At 47.1% G+C, this 13,022-nt stretch overlaps 1 long non-coding RNA gene across 1 annotated transcript; it reads right to left on the bottom strand.

Moving 5' to 3' along the window:
• Window positions 1-2,810: 2,810 nt before the first annotated feature.
• Window positions 2,811-6,800, bottom strand: LOC108446970. The gene is made up of 3 exons (XR_001862314.1): window positions 4,420-6,800; window positions 4,114-4,323; window positions 2,811-4,025 (listed from the first exon to the last, which is right to left on the bottom strand). It is a non-coding gene; the product is annotated as an uncharacterized LOC108446970 (long non-coding RNA).
• Between the last annotated feature and the right edge of the window lie 6,222 nt (window positions 6,801-13,022).

Consider the following 13,022-nt stretch of genomic DNA (forward strand, 5'->3'; position numbering starts at 1 on the left):
GAAGTGGCCACACTGGTATTCACTTGCCTTCCTCCTACCTCTGGGCTTCAGAGCACTGTTGGGATATAAATGAGAGCAGGAGCACAGCACAGCCATAGTGGTAGAATGTGTCTAACACCAACAGCATCCAAAACTCACCTCTGGCACAGGCAGAAGTCTCCTGATGTCCTGCTAGAATTAGGCTTAAAACCTGAAACAGAAAATGTTGTCCCTGCCCATGGCAGAGGGTTGGACCTAGATGATCTTTAAGCTCCCAACCAGCCCAAACCATTCTATGACTGTCTCCTTTCGTCTCAAATTCAGTATTTTGCCCTGTAGCCCTGTACTAGGAAAACCTGAGTTTCCCCCTTATCCCACTAACAAACATCCCCATGGTGCTGGGAGCAGGCAGTGGAGGCATTGCTGGGAGTCCCTGTGCTCACCCACCCCAAGGAGCGGGAGAGGGGCAGCATCACAGAGCAAAGGGAGGGCTGACTAGCAGGGACCTGGAAAGCTGCCACATTCCCCTGCAAATGTGGAAGTGGTTCAGTAGTAGATTAAAGGATTTTTTTTTCTCCCAGACTACATACACCCACCAATATATGGCAAATATTCATTTTAAGCTTATTTGTGTATGCGTTGCTAAATACCATAATGGTCTCCAGCTGTATGGCAGGAGGGCCCATTCACTGACATTTTACTGTTGGATTTATTTTTTTTTTCCTTATTGTATTATCAGTGTATTTCCTCTCATTTTGCTTTGTGCTCGTAGAATGCCTGATGTCTCCTATCACACCTGTTTTCTATTATTTGTCCTTTTATTTTAATTCCCCATCTATTGTGTGGATTCTGAAAATCATCTGATAAATCCCATTCTCTACTTTTAAAAAAGCCCCTGAGAAGGTTTTAATAAGTGAAATCTGTATTTTTCTACACCATGCTCAATGAAAGTGTCCGGTGAATAACCCCTGATTGTCAGGTGTTCCCATCCCCATCATCTAAGCAGGGGGGATAATTAGCAGACACATGAAGGTTTACAATTCTGCAAATATCTCAGAAAGACCATTTGGCTGCTTGATCAGTAGAAGGATATTTTTAAAACTGCCATTTGAGATTCAGCTGTATTGCTAATTAAATGAGAATTTCATAAAAATAATCTGAAAAAAGTCTCCGTTAATTGGAGAACGATAATGAACAGACTTGCTAAACAGAGGCATAAACGTCAAACAATCGAAGAGGAATAATAAAGTGCTGCGTTATCGTGCAATGCCAGGCAGCTTTCCTACTTTTATTTTAAGTTTTAACTTTTAGCAATTTTTTTTTTTTTTATTATGGTATTTGTGAATGGCATTCAAAAATGTGCTTTGCAATCATAATTTCCAACCCTTCGATTGGGTGTGAGCAATGCTTGGCAGCACTAATGGTGTCCTTGCTTCAAGTCTTCTTGCATTCTGTGAACAGCTTTTGTGTTCTGCAATGAATACGAGGGGGGAAACGCATTAATATTGTGTGGTTGTTATTCCTGCAGGGTAGTGGCATTATTGAATTAGTGATTCTTTGTAACAATAATGACTTCCAGTGCTGCATTGTACAGTAAAATACATGGAGTCAGGAAGGAACTGGGGAGCCCGTTGGAAGACTCCAACCCAGTTCTGTCGCTGCTGTTCAGCACTCAGCTGCCACGTGCTGCACCTGTGCAGGGAGCAGAGTGCCCCTCCCTTCCCCACACCACTGGATGAGGATGGAGCAGGTATTTATAGGGAGCAGGCAGTGCTGCTGGGGCTGTGATCCTTGGCAGCCCCACGCTGGCATGAACGTGCCATGCTAACTCCTGGCACAGGGTTGCGTAAGTTGGGATTGCTCGGAGAGAAGAGAAGAGAAGAGAAGAGAAGAGAAGAGAAGAGAAGAGAAGAGAAGAGAAGAGAAGAGAAGAGAAGAGAAGAGAAGAGAAGAGAAGAGAAGAGAAGAGAAGAGAAGAGAAGAGAAGAGAAGAGAAGAGAAGAGAAGAGAAGAGAAGAGAAGAGAAGAGAAGAGAAGAGAAGAGAAGAGAAGAGAAGAGAAGAGAAGAGAAGAGAAGAGAAGAGAAGAGAAGAGAAGAGAAGAGAAGAGAAGAGAAGAGAAGAGAAGAGAAGAGAAGAGAAGAGAAGAGAAGAGAAGAGAAGAGAAGAGAAGAGAAGAGAAGAGAAGAGAAGAGAAGAGAAGAGAAGAGAAGAGAAGAGAAGAGAAGAGAAGAGAGAAGAGAGGAGAAGAGAGGAGAGGAGAGGAGAGAAGAGAAGAGAGGAGAGGAGAGAAGAGAGGAGAGAAGAGAAGAGAGGAGAGAAGAGAGGAGAGAAGAGAGGAGAGTAGAGAGGAGAGAAGAGAGGAGAGAAGAGAGGAGAGAAGAGAGGAGAGAAGAGAGGAGAGAAGAGAGGAGAGAAGAGAGGAGAGAAGAGAGGAGAGAAGAGAGGAGAGAAGAGAGGAGAGAAGAGAGGAGAGAAGAGAGGAGAGAAGAGAGGAGAGAAGAGAGGAGAGAAGAGAGGAGAGAAGAGAGAAGAGAAGAGAAGGGTCCAGGGAGACCTTATAGTTGCTTTCAGTACTGAAAGGTGTCTGTGAGAAAGAGGGGGACAAACTTTTTAGCAGGGCCTGTTGTGGTAGGACAAGGGGTAATGGTTTGGGACTAACAGAGGATTGATTTGGATTAGATATTAGGAAGAAGGTTTTTATGCTGAGGGTGGGCAGGCCCTGGCACAGGTTGCCCAGAGAAGCTGTGGCTACCCCATCCCTGGGGGTGTCCAAGGCCAGGTTGGATGGGGCTTGGAGCAACCTGGTCTGGTGGAAGGTGTCCCTGAACCTTCAAGGCAGGGGGTGGAATGAGATGGTCTGTAAGGTCCCTTCCAACCCGAACCATTCCAGGGTTCCATCATCTTGCATTAACAAAAAGCTGGTGCCTTGCAGCCTCTACTCTGCCATGCCCCTGCCCCAGCCCTTGGCACTGTCTCACAGGCCCACAGCAGCTGACACAGAGCTGCATGGAAAAGTTTGCAGTAATACCTCCATTAATTTTACACCAGCAGAGAGTTCTGAAGCTGTGGCTGCCTCCCTCGACATAAAATTTGCCTTCAATTTGCCTCTGAGTGCCGCCTTCACACTCTCACAGCCCAAAGAGATTGACTGTGACACCGAGACTTCAGCCTTAGCATGAAGTGTCTCTTGGATATTCCACTTGTGTGAAAAAACCCAAACAAACCAGCTTTGTGAAAGCCCAGAGTAATGAGAATTGACTGCCCTCCATGAGAAATATCGATTAATTACTCTGCAGTGGAAAAAAAGACAACTGTGATGATACACATTTCCCAGCTACAGCACAAACAATTGCTTTTGAGGCATAGAGAGCCTGGGCTGAGGAACCTTGTAGAATTAAGTCATCTCCAGGAGGGAGACAGCAGCCAGGCTTACTGGAGTGCAGGAATATAGCTAGATTTTGGCCAAAGAGAGTTTCTTCTAACAGTGTTTGAAGCAAGGTCAAGTGTTTGAGTAAGCTGGTGTGGTGACAGGTGTGCCTGCTCGTGGTAGGGGGGTGAACTAGATGGTCTTTAAGGTCCCTTCAAGCCTAAACCATTCTGGCATCCTGTGGTCGTCTCCTACACTTTTGGTTCAAGTTCAGTTTCAGCTTTTCTAGAAGAGTTTCTTATGGGAACATTTACTTAAGAATCTGCTTGGGTTCCTACCCCCTGAGGAGCCTTCTGGGGAACGCCCTCAAAGTTTCTGGTGCTGGTGGCAGAGCTCTGGCTATGCCATTCTGCTGCAGCCCTGTGCCACCTCCCTAATCTGCTTAGACACCACAACAGGGACACTGACCATGACAACCTGACCCACTCTAGAAATGGAAAAATCATTGCAAAATGGTATTTCTGGGAGTAGCAAAAAAAGAAAAGTCAATTTCACAGCGCTGGACTGCTATGTATCAACATGAGAATAGGAACCAAAAAGGCAAATGAAGAAATCAGCTGCACATCCTGCCCAGCTGTGGGCATGCTGTGCCTTTCCCAGTAAGCTGTGCACATGACCTGGAAAAGGAAAATATTAGAAAATATTAGAAAGTATCTTCTGCTGACCTGCTGGTCTCACTGGCTTCAGAGGTGGGACAGGACTTACAGTGGGTCCCTTTCCAGCTATGAAATTCTTGTCCTTTAATGGCATCCAGGTACATCCAGAGCCTACACTGTACTCAGTCCCTGCTGGGAGCACCCCAGGTTCAGCTCCTTTCTTAGACACAGCCCTTGGGTGACCTGAATCATGTCACTTCATCTGTCTCTGCAGCAATTCTCCTTTGGGTTCTTGGATGTAGTGCTTCTTCTGGGCATGCTAGGAAGAAAAACACATTATAGGTGGTAAAAATTCAGATAACTGGATAAAAGCAGAAGATAAATAAAAGTAAGATTCCCCTATGCATTCAGGCACCTGGTTCACTCCCTCCAGGGCTGTGTTGTGTAGGATTGTGCAGATGAGTTATTAGAGCAGCTGGTTCTCAGCTGCACTTTGGGTCTCCAGTGCCACAGGTAGTTGTTGCTCTCTGGAAAGTAGAAACACAAGGAATAGGCTAAATGTAATGTATGTATTTATACACTGCACACACACAAGGCAGGGAAGACAGCTGCATGACCACTAACTTGCAGAAGTTGTAAGTTCCTGTTGTTACCGTTCCAGCCCATCGCCACACGGTTGCTCCCTGGGAGCAAAGTGTGGGGGTGCTGCACACTTCCCTGCTGCCACCACGCTGGCAAGTCCCTGGCAAGTTCCAATCCTGGGGCAGGGGGACAGGCAGCTGGACCTGCCACACGTGTCCACGTGGTCCAGGTGTGCCCAGGTTGACAGAGGTACAGAAATGGAGGCTTTCCCTCCCACAGCTTCCCTGCTGCCACATTTGGAGCTAGATTTAAAAGCACGAGCCAACTGGTTCAGCTCTTCTGCAGTGCTACATACTATACTCTCTGAGATCCATGGGCCTTGGCCATCACCTGCTACAAGTAACCTGTGGGACAGACTATGGCCGGGACACAGCAAAGTGATTTAAGATGTGAATTTTTATGACATTTCTATACTTACGAAAGCTTTACTATAGACAGAATTAGATGTGAAGTGTTGGCAGAAGCACAAAATCATTGTCAGTGCCCTAACTCCCTGCTCCTCCACGAGTGAAGGGACTTCTGAAGCCTGGTTCTAGAAAATGCCACCATTGGGTTTCTCTGGTGCCTCAGGGAGAACTTGTAGGTGGCATTTGTCCAGTCCAGCCCAGCTCCGTGCACTGGGTTTTGGAGACCCCCCAGCTTTACCCCTGTGTGTGAATAATGTGGTGCTAACAAAAGCATCTTCATACCAGTATTGCTGTGCCTGTGTCACAGTCACGGTCTATTTACTGGAGTGATGTACTGGGATAAGTGCATGCATGTAGAACTCTGCTGGTAAAAGCAGGTCCTCTCTCCTCCCTTACAAAGATCTGTAATTGTATATACATTGCAAAATTGATCAGCTCTGAAGCATCTTCTCTTTACACTTAGAAAATATTTGAGCTGCTCACACTCAGGCAATGGACAGTCTGATTTGTAGATGGACAAAATGTAAGGTTCAGCCTGCAGACAACCAGTCCAAGAAGCATTGCGTCACAAAGACACTTTGTTGAATCCCAGTGGCACCTTGATTAGGTCAAGACAAGCTTTAACTCTGCCTTTCCTCCCCAGACCTGCTCACGATGGGGTTGGAGCATGGAGGGCAGTGCCATCACTGCTCCAGCACTTGCTGCAGGAGGGATGACCCTGTAAGCAGCAGTGAGTCCTGCATGCCTGAGCCCAAGGAGCTGTGACCCTGGGAAGCAAGTGGGCTCTATTTCCCACTTAGCCTTTGGCACATCGACCAAGTAATTCCAGTAAAAATAAGATCCTAACTGGTCTGTTTGAAAGGGCAGAGGTGGCCAAACCAGCTCATGTGAGCAAAGGTGCTAAACCAATTATCAAAGATTTTCTTAGCCCAGAGTAAGAACAGCAGGCTGGGATGGGTGGGAGGCTCATTTACAGTCCTGTATGCCCAATACTTTCCTTTTTCTCCTCTGCTGCACTCAGGCATTTCTGTAAGCAGTGCGTGGCAATTCTGGGCACACACCACACCAGCAATTAATTGGATTTGTGGGCCTCAATTCCAGCACCCCTTGAAACGTTTCTAGGGGCTCATAAAAGATGGGGACTGAGCAAAGTAGTAAGAGGAAGGTACAGTGTGGAGAGGACCCTTTTGTTAATCCTGCTCTGCCTATCTTTCATTAGCACACCTCATTATGACATCCTATAGATTTGTGCTCCGGCTCCACTGGTGAGAGGCAAATGATGTTTTAATGAATGATGGTGCCTCGAGCTGATAAGGGACTGTCCCTCACTCCCACTGAACAGAGACTGTGCTCGGCACCATGTGTCCAACTGCACTTAATGTAATTGGATGAAACTTGTAATAGTTTGTTCACTCCAGGTGGGTATAAAAGTCACGGCAAAAAGTCCCAATGATAAAATATCAATTGCTGTCCCTTGCTCAAGGGTATAATTGTGCTTAGTGGTACTTGAGGACCAAAGAATCCAGGCTGGAAGATAATGGGAGGAGGCATGTACAGCCCAAGGCAGAGGCACCTTCAGCTCAAGGCTGCTGAGGCAGGGGCCAGAGCAGGCAGAATGTGCCCAGACACTGGCACTGCTTTTGGAAACTGTCTCCCCAAGCAGTATTTACTCATCCTATGCTCAGAGGATACTCAGAGTAGCCTCATGTGGCTCAGTCCTGGTGCACTCATCTTCCTCTGACTGTGAGGGTGGGCAGGCCCTGGTGCAGGGTGCCCAGAGAAGCTGTGGCTGTCCCTGGATCCCTGGCAGTGTCCAAAGCCAGGTTGGACGGGGCTTGGAGCAACCTGGGATAGTGGGAGGCATCCCTGCCCATGGCAGGGGGTGGAGCAAGATGAGCTTTAAGGTCCTTTTCAACCCAGACCATTCCAGCAGTCTGTGATTCCTGCAGCTCTGGCACAGCACTGGTGTGGGAGTGGGGGCTGTGCCCGTGCCTGCTCCAGCTCTGTGCTGCTGCAGCCCCATCTGCCTCAGCCATGGTGTTTTATAACATTTTCCCAAAGCCATTACTTTTACACCCTGAATGATTACTTCATTTAGCACATACATCAGAACTAAAACACCCAATATTAGCTCATTTAAGTTCATGCTCAGTGATGGATTAATCGTTTCTCTTTTCTGGAGCAAAGCCCAGTCCATTTCATCTGAGGACCGAGGAGAAATGTTCCCTTGTATCTTGAAGTCTGAGACATCTGCTGTGCTTTGTGGATCTGCTTGTCCACAACCCCCCCTCCCCCAAGATGCTTATATATATTAAAAAAAGAGAAATTGCTAAAGATATAGATCACACCCATTTTTTTCCCTGCTTTCAGAACAGGTGCAAAGGAAGCATATCAACAGTTCAGTCAGGATGAGCCTGTGTCTGTGTGTCCTTTGAGGTTTCAGATGTCACATCATGTTACAGTGGGTATTGCTGTCTTGTACTATCGTGTGTCATGGGCCACACAGGGAAATGAGGAGATTGGAACAGGTCCTTAATGGACAAACACAATGAGAGCAGATACCTGTGCTAGCTCCAGCCAGGCTGAGACCAGAGAATCCTGTGTGCTAAATATTATGGCCAAAATAAAAACAATGGGTGGGTGATCAGACTGAAACGCTTGAGGCCTCCTGTTCCCCAGAATTAATAGAAGTGTTGGTCAGTCAGTGCAATGAGTAAATGATGTGAGGAAAGCCCCTCTCTGTCACCCTCGTGGGCAGCAGACCTGTAGCAGGAGCCAAGGCTGGGTCTACGGCCCGTGCCAGGAGCCAGACTGGGAGGCATCACTCAGTCAGAACTACCTGGGCTCCAGTGACAGTTTCTCACCTCCAGGATCTCTCTTCTACAGAAGCTGTGCCTGATGAAGTCCATTTACTTCCAAAGCATGGGTAGGAGATGTTGTTTTTGGGATGATTTTCCCTCCTTTCTCACTTAAACATCAGCAGTTTGTGAATAGCTGATGAGGAAGGAGGGCAAAGAGAATTGGGTATGGGATTGGAGATGTTCCCAAGCTGTTAGAGTCACTTTGTTATTGAGCTCTCTCTATCTCCTTGTCCTGTGTTTAGTCAGAGACCGAGAGTGCCACTGTCTTTCAGTATTGTGAAAACACATGGAACAAGAAAACAGTGCTGAAACATTTCAGGCAGTCTCCCTTACCCTGTGCTCAACTATTAGTCTTATTGTCAGCAGGAGGAAAGAGGTACGTACCATTTGAAAGTATTTAGAACTCACTATGTGGTTTCAAAACACAGGATCCTGCAAGGAGCTCCTCTCTTCAGTGCCACAGGCAATTAAGTTTTTAAGAGGTTTTCTGTAGCATTAGCAGACCATATAATATTCTCAAAAGTGCCTTTATAGCATCCTATAAGGACAAACTGCTTGCATCTTCCTTGGAAAATAAAAGGCTAAATTCCAGTACTGGAAGGTGACCAAGTTCCATTTCATGGATGACTCAAGGTGGCTGGGTGTGCACTGCTGCTGCTGCCCCCTCCAGCCATGGCTCTAATTCACTGTGGGGAACTGCTCCCCACACCCAAAGCTCATTACCAGGAACTGCTCCCCAAAACCAAAGCCCTCCACCAGGGAGGGAAGGCTCAGTCCTGCCTCTTTGCCCTGCGCGTGGGAAGCATCCAGTGGCAGGGAGAGTGAAAACCAGAGTAAAAAAGGTAAAAAGAAGCAAGAAAAGCCCACCCTTGGGATTGGCCCTCAGGTGCTCCAGAAGTATATTTCTATTAGACACTGCCATCCTTTCAGGCTGTAATGTATTCCCTCATTATGGTAAACATCCACATGGCATTTGTTTCTGGAATGATATTGCACAAAGCCGTGTAGTAAAAATGCCTCTGATCTCACAAAGCACAAGGCTCAAGACAAATAAAATCTGTAAACAGTTCTGCACTCCAGGATGTTTTATGAGCTGGACCAGCGTTTACTCAGGGCTAATGCTGAAGAAGTTCATTTGATCTGCTGGAAAAGGCTCTGTTCCCTCAGGAGGCTTCATTCCTCAGGGGTATCGGCACGGTCACTACGATCCAGCTCTCGACTACCTTCTTCCCTTTGCTGCTGCAAGCTGGTGTCATTCATTGCACAGTTCCCTCTCCCAGCAATACTTCCCTGATATTTAGAAAGGTATATAAATGTCAGCAGGCCGGCGGCGGCCCGGAGGAGTCTGCAGGCAGCAGGCAGGTGTGGAGCTCACTGGCTTGGGTTACACTGAAACCTGAGTGCTGGGAAAGGGCCAAGCACTCCCCTCCCAGGGCTCCTGGGCTGCACTGCAGGCTGCTGCTCCTCAGGGAGCCTGACACCGGGCAGTGGCAGGAGAGGACAGTGAGCGATGGCATCTCTCACATAATCTCCAGCAGCACCAGCCTGAGGTGTGCAGGGGGTGCATGAAGCCAAGGCTGTGCAGGAGAGAGGGCCAGATCCTTGTTTGAAGCCCCTGTATCACGGTGAAAACTGGAGCAGGGCCATATATGTGACGTGATGAGAACATTAAAAGGATCATAGAATCGTGGAATCATAGAATGGTTTGAGTTGGAAGGGATCTTAAAGCCGATAAAAAATTAACTAGTTCCAACACCCTACCATGGACAGGGACACCTCCCACTAGCCCACAAGCCCTGTCCAACCTGGCCTTGACACTTCCAGGGATGAGGCATCCACATCTAACTGAGGCTCTGAGATGTTACAGACCAGGCTGAGGCCAAAAAGCCTTTTGCTCACTGCCTGAAGCACATGGATTTTTGGATTTTAAAATACAGCTGTCAGTTGGGGAACCTTCTAGAAACACAAGGATAGAACCAGCATGGCACTAAAGTGACCCATCTGGGCTGACTGCCTGACAGCCATTCCCAGGGGCTGACCTGCTCTGTGCCCTAAAGGGTGCTGGCTAATCACCCCATGGAGGTGAGGGAGACGGAATATCTCACCACACCCCATAATGGAATCAGGAGACATCCCAGGGTGTGATAAAATCAAGAGATGCCCATTTGGAAGTGGGTGGCTCCAAACCAAATCAGGGCCAACTAACCAGCTTGCCTTGTCCAGGTGAGTTCTGATCATCTCCAAAACTGGAGATCCTACAGCCTCTCTGGCCTCTCATCTGGCACTTGACCATCCTCAGGGTGGACACTTTTGGCATCATATCTCATCAGAACTTCCCATGCTGCAATTTGTGCCTGTTGCCCCTTGACCTGTCACTGCATCTCCAAGCACAGTCTGACTCTGCATTTTGCACACCCTCCTCTTAAGTTCATCAACAGCAGTAAGATGTCCCCTTTCCCTTCTTGAAACTCCAGTTTTTCTCATTCTTGTCCCAGTACATTGATGTCTTTTTGTAAAGGGAAACCCAAAACTGGCCACAAAACCTCTAGTGCTCAAGTACACATAGGAACAGCTCTGGGATTCACATCTGCAGCCCGTGAGCAGCTCCAGCTGTGCTGCACTAATTCATCACCCACTGGTGGGTGTCAGGAGCTCCTGCAAAAAAACAGAACTCAAAGAACTTTCTCAGCTGGTTCCCCTTTGACAGATTTCAAGCGTTCACTCTTCTCTCATCTGGCCATTTGTAAGGGGTTCACACGTCCATGGCTGCTCCGTTAGAGCTTGTCTGCACTGCTGGAAAGCTTCATTAGTTCAGGACACCCAGTGCACGTCTCCTGTTCAGAGGGAAAAGCAGAGGGGAACACAAGCCATGTTAGTTACAGCATTAGGGAAACTCATTACAGCCAAGCTCACCTACAGACCTAGGAGGATTTTATCTTCCTGCTGTCTTTACCTCATACAAGTCTTTGAGAAAAAAAAAAGAAGTGATTTTTTTGCTAAAAGAAAGATCTCAGAATTTGTTTTGGGACAGACCAAAAAGCCCAAGGGTTTTGAAAGATACCAGGAGGAAGAGGGAAGATGGCCCCAGGCAGCACGAACAGGATGAGATGCTATTAATGCACCAACTCCCCTGTCTGACCATGAACCCTTTCCTTAGGAAATTCCAGAAGGGTCCAAATCTGGCATGTGAGAGGAGAAAACTATTTTTAATAAGGCTGGTCCAGGTCTTTCTCAGGTTTACAGTCAGTTCCTTCTTGCAGCTTGTACCTAATGGGGATTATGTACATTACATGATCACATCAGATGCTGTGGTCCCATACCTTTAGAAATTTCATTCTTTTTTTTGAGCAGCAAACCAGAGATTGTGGAAAGACAGAAGGTATGACTGAAAATGGGGAAAAAATGGTGGGGGAGTAAATGGCCTTTTGCAGTCCTGACTGAAAAATGGAAAGTCCCCAAGTCAGCCATCCTTTTGGAAACCTTTGGCCTCAAAATACACTTTGTAACTGATGTGTTTTAATTCCAGGAAAAGCACACTGAGCTGAGGCTTAGACCTTGGGCAAATTCGCCTTTTGGCTCAAACAGCAAAGACCTTGAGCTGAAAATGCCTGCTGCTGACAGTCTGTGCCATGGCTGCGTCCCAAACACTGCTGGCATAGCTGTGGTGGAAAAAATAAAATACATTTCATTCCCCAATGGTCATGCTGTAATGGCATGAAATTAGAAACTCTAATCAATAGTGCTTTACACAGCATGACTCTCATGTCAAAAGAGCCCATGGTTTAAAAAAGAAGAGTCACAAATAAATACGAAAATCAAGGCTGTGAAGCGTCAGTAATGAAGTATAATTCTGTCAAGCAGTCCCAGCCACTGATTCTCTTCACAAAACCTTCACTCACCCAAGCCTTCATTCTGCACACCTCCCTGCTCTTCCATCTCCACAGAATTTTCCTGTATTTATTTGCCCTTCGCACATGAAATGTCACTGATTCGAGCGTGAGTGACGAAACTGGGGAGGGCAGGGCTGTGCTGCAGCCCTCGCTCTGCCTCTGCTTGGTTCTCAGTACTTTCACCTCTCTGCTGCTTTGGCAAAGGCCCCAGCCTCTATCTGCTCACCTCGCTGGGGCACATGCTGAGACCAACCACACACCTTGCTTCTAAAATGCACCTCTTCTGTTCCTATAAAGTGTAAATAAAATGCAGGTTATTATTACTATAACAACAGCAGAAGTTAGAGTTATCCTATTTATATCAAAAATTATAGACAGCTCTCCTCAGACCCTTATTTTTTGTTTGTACAGGCGACACTGCTAGAAGAACCACCAGAGATAAAGTATTCAAAAATAATAAGCAGACTCCCAAAGGCATGAAGAGCTGACAGCTACAGGGCTCTCTGTCTGTCATACAAGTCTTTTGGGAGATTGTGGCATTTTGTTCAGGGACAGGGTTTGGGATTTTTCCAGCACTAGTTTTAAAGCTGCTCTCGCCATGCACTGCTAACATTAGCACAGCTTGGCAGGTGGAGGAGTGCCCTGAAAATAGAGAATTCTTGGAGTGGAGATTTTGTTAATTAGCCCTTCTTCCTGCACACAGCCCTGGCTCTCCGAGCAGCTCCTGTGGCAGGGGGGCAGTGATTGACCAAAGGTTGGATGCCTTCAGGAGGAGAAAAGGTAAGAGCTGCCTGGCTTCCAGACATAAATGAAAGTCCTCCAGAAAGACCTGCTGAATCCAAAGTCAGTGGGGGAAAAAACCTTACATGGCCTCAAGAGAAAGTCTCAATCTTTGTGAGGAGTGTCTCTGGCAGTTTCTGTGTCCTTTCCCTAATTTTGCCACTGAACCACGGTCCTTTGGTTAATTGAGTTACCTGCAGCCTCGTCTTTAGCACAGAAATGGATGTTTTTCCCTTGAGCCAGTATCAGTGAGGACAAAGAAGCAGAGGTTACACTCTGAGTCCATGGCCCGAAGCCCAAATGGAACCAGTGAACACAAACCCCAGGTAACAACTCTGCACTCCAGACATGCCAAACTCCATCCCTGAGCAGAGGGGGTTGAGTGGGTGACGTCCATGGTCTGTTCCAACCACACCCATTCCGTGGTTCTGTGAATTC

Source organism: Corvus brachyrhynchos, unplaced genomic scaffold (genome assembly GCF_000691975.1).
Source record: "Corvus brachyrhynchos isolate BGI_N302 unplaced genomic scaffold, ASM69197v1 scaffold15, whole genome shotgun sequence".
NCBI lineage: Eukaryota > Metazoa > Chordata > Aves > Passeriformes > Corvidae > Corvus > Corvus brachyrhynchos.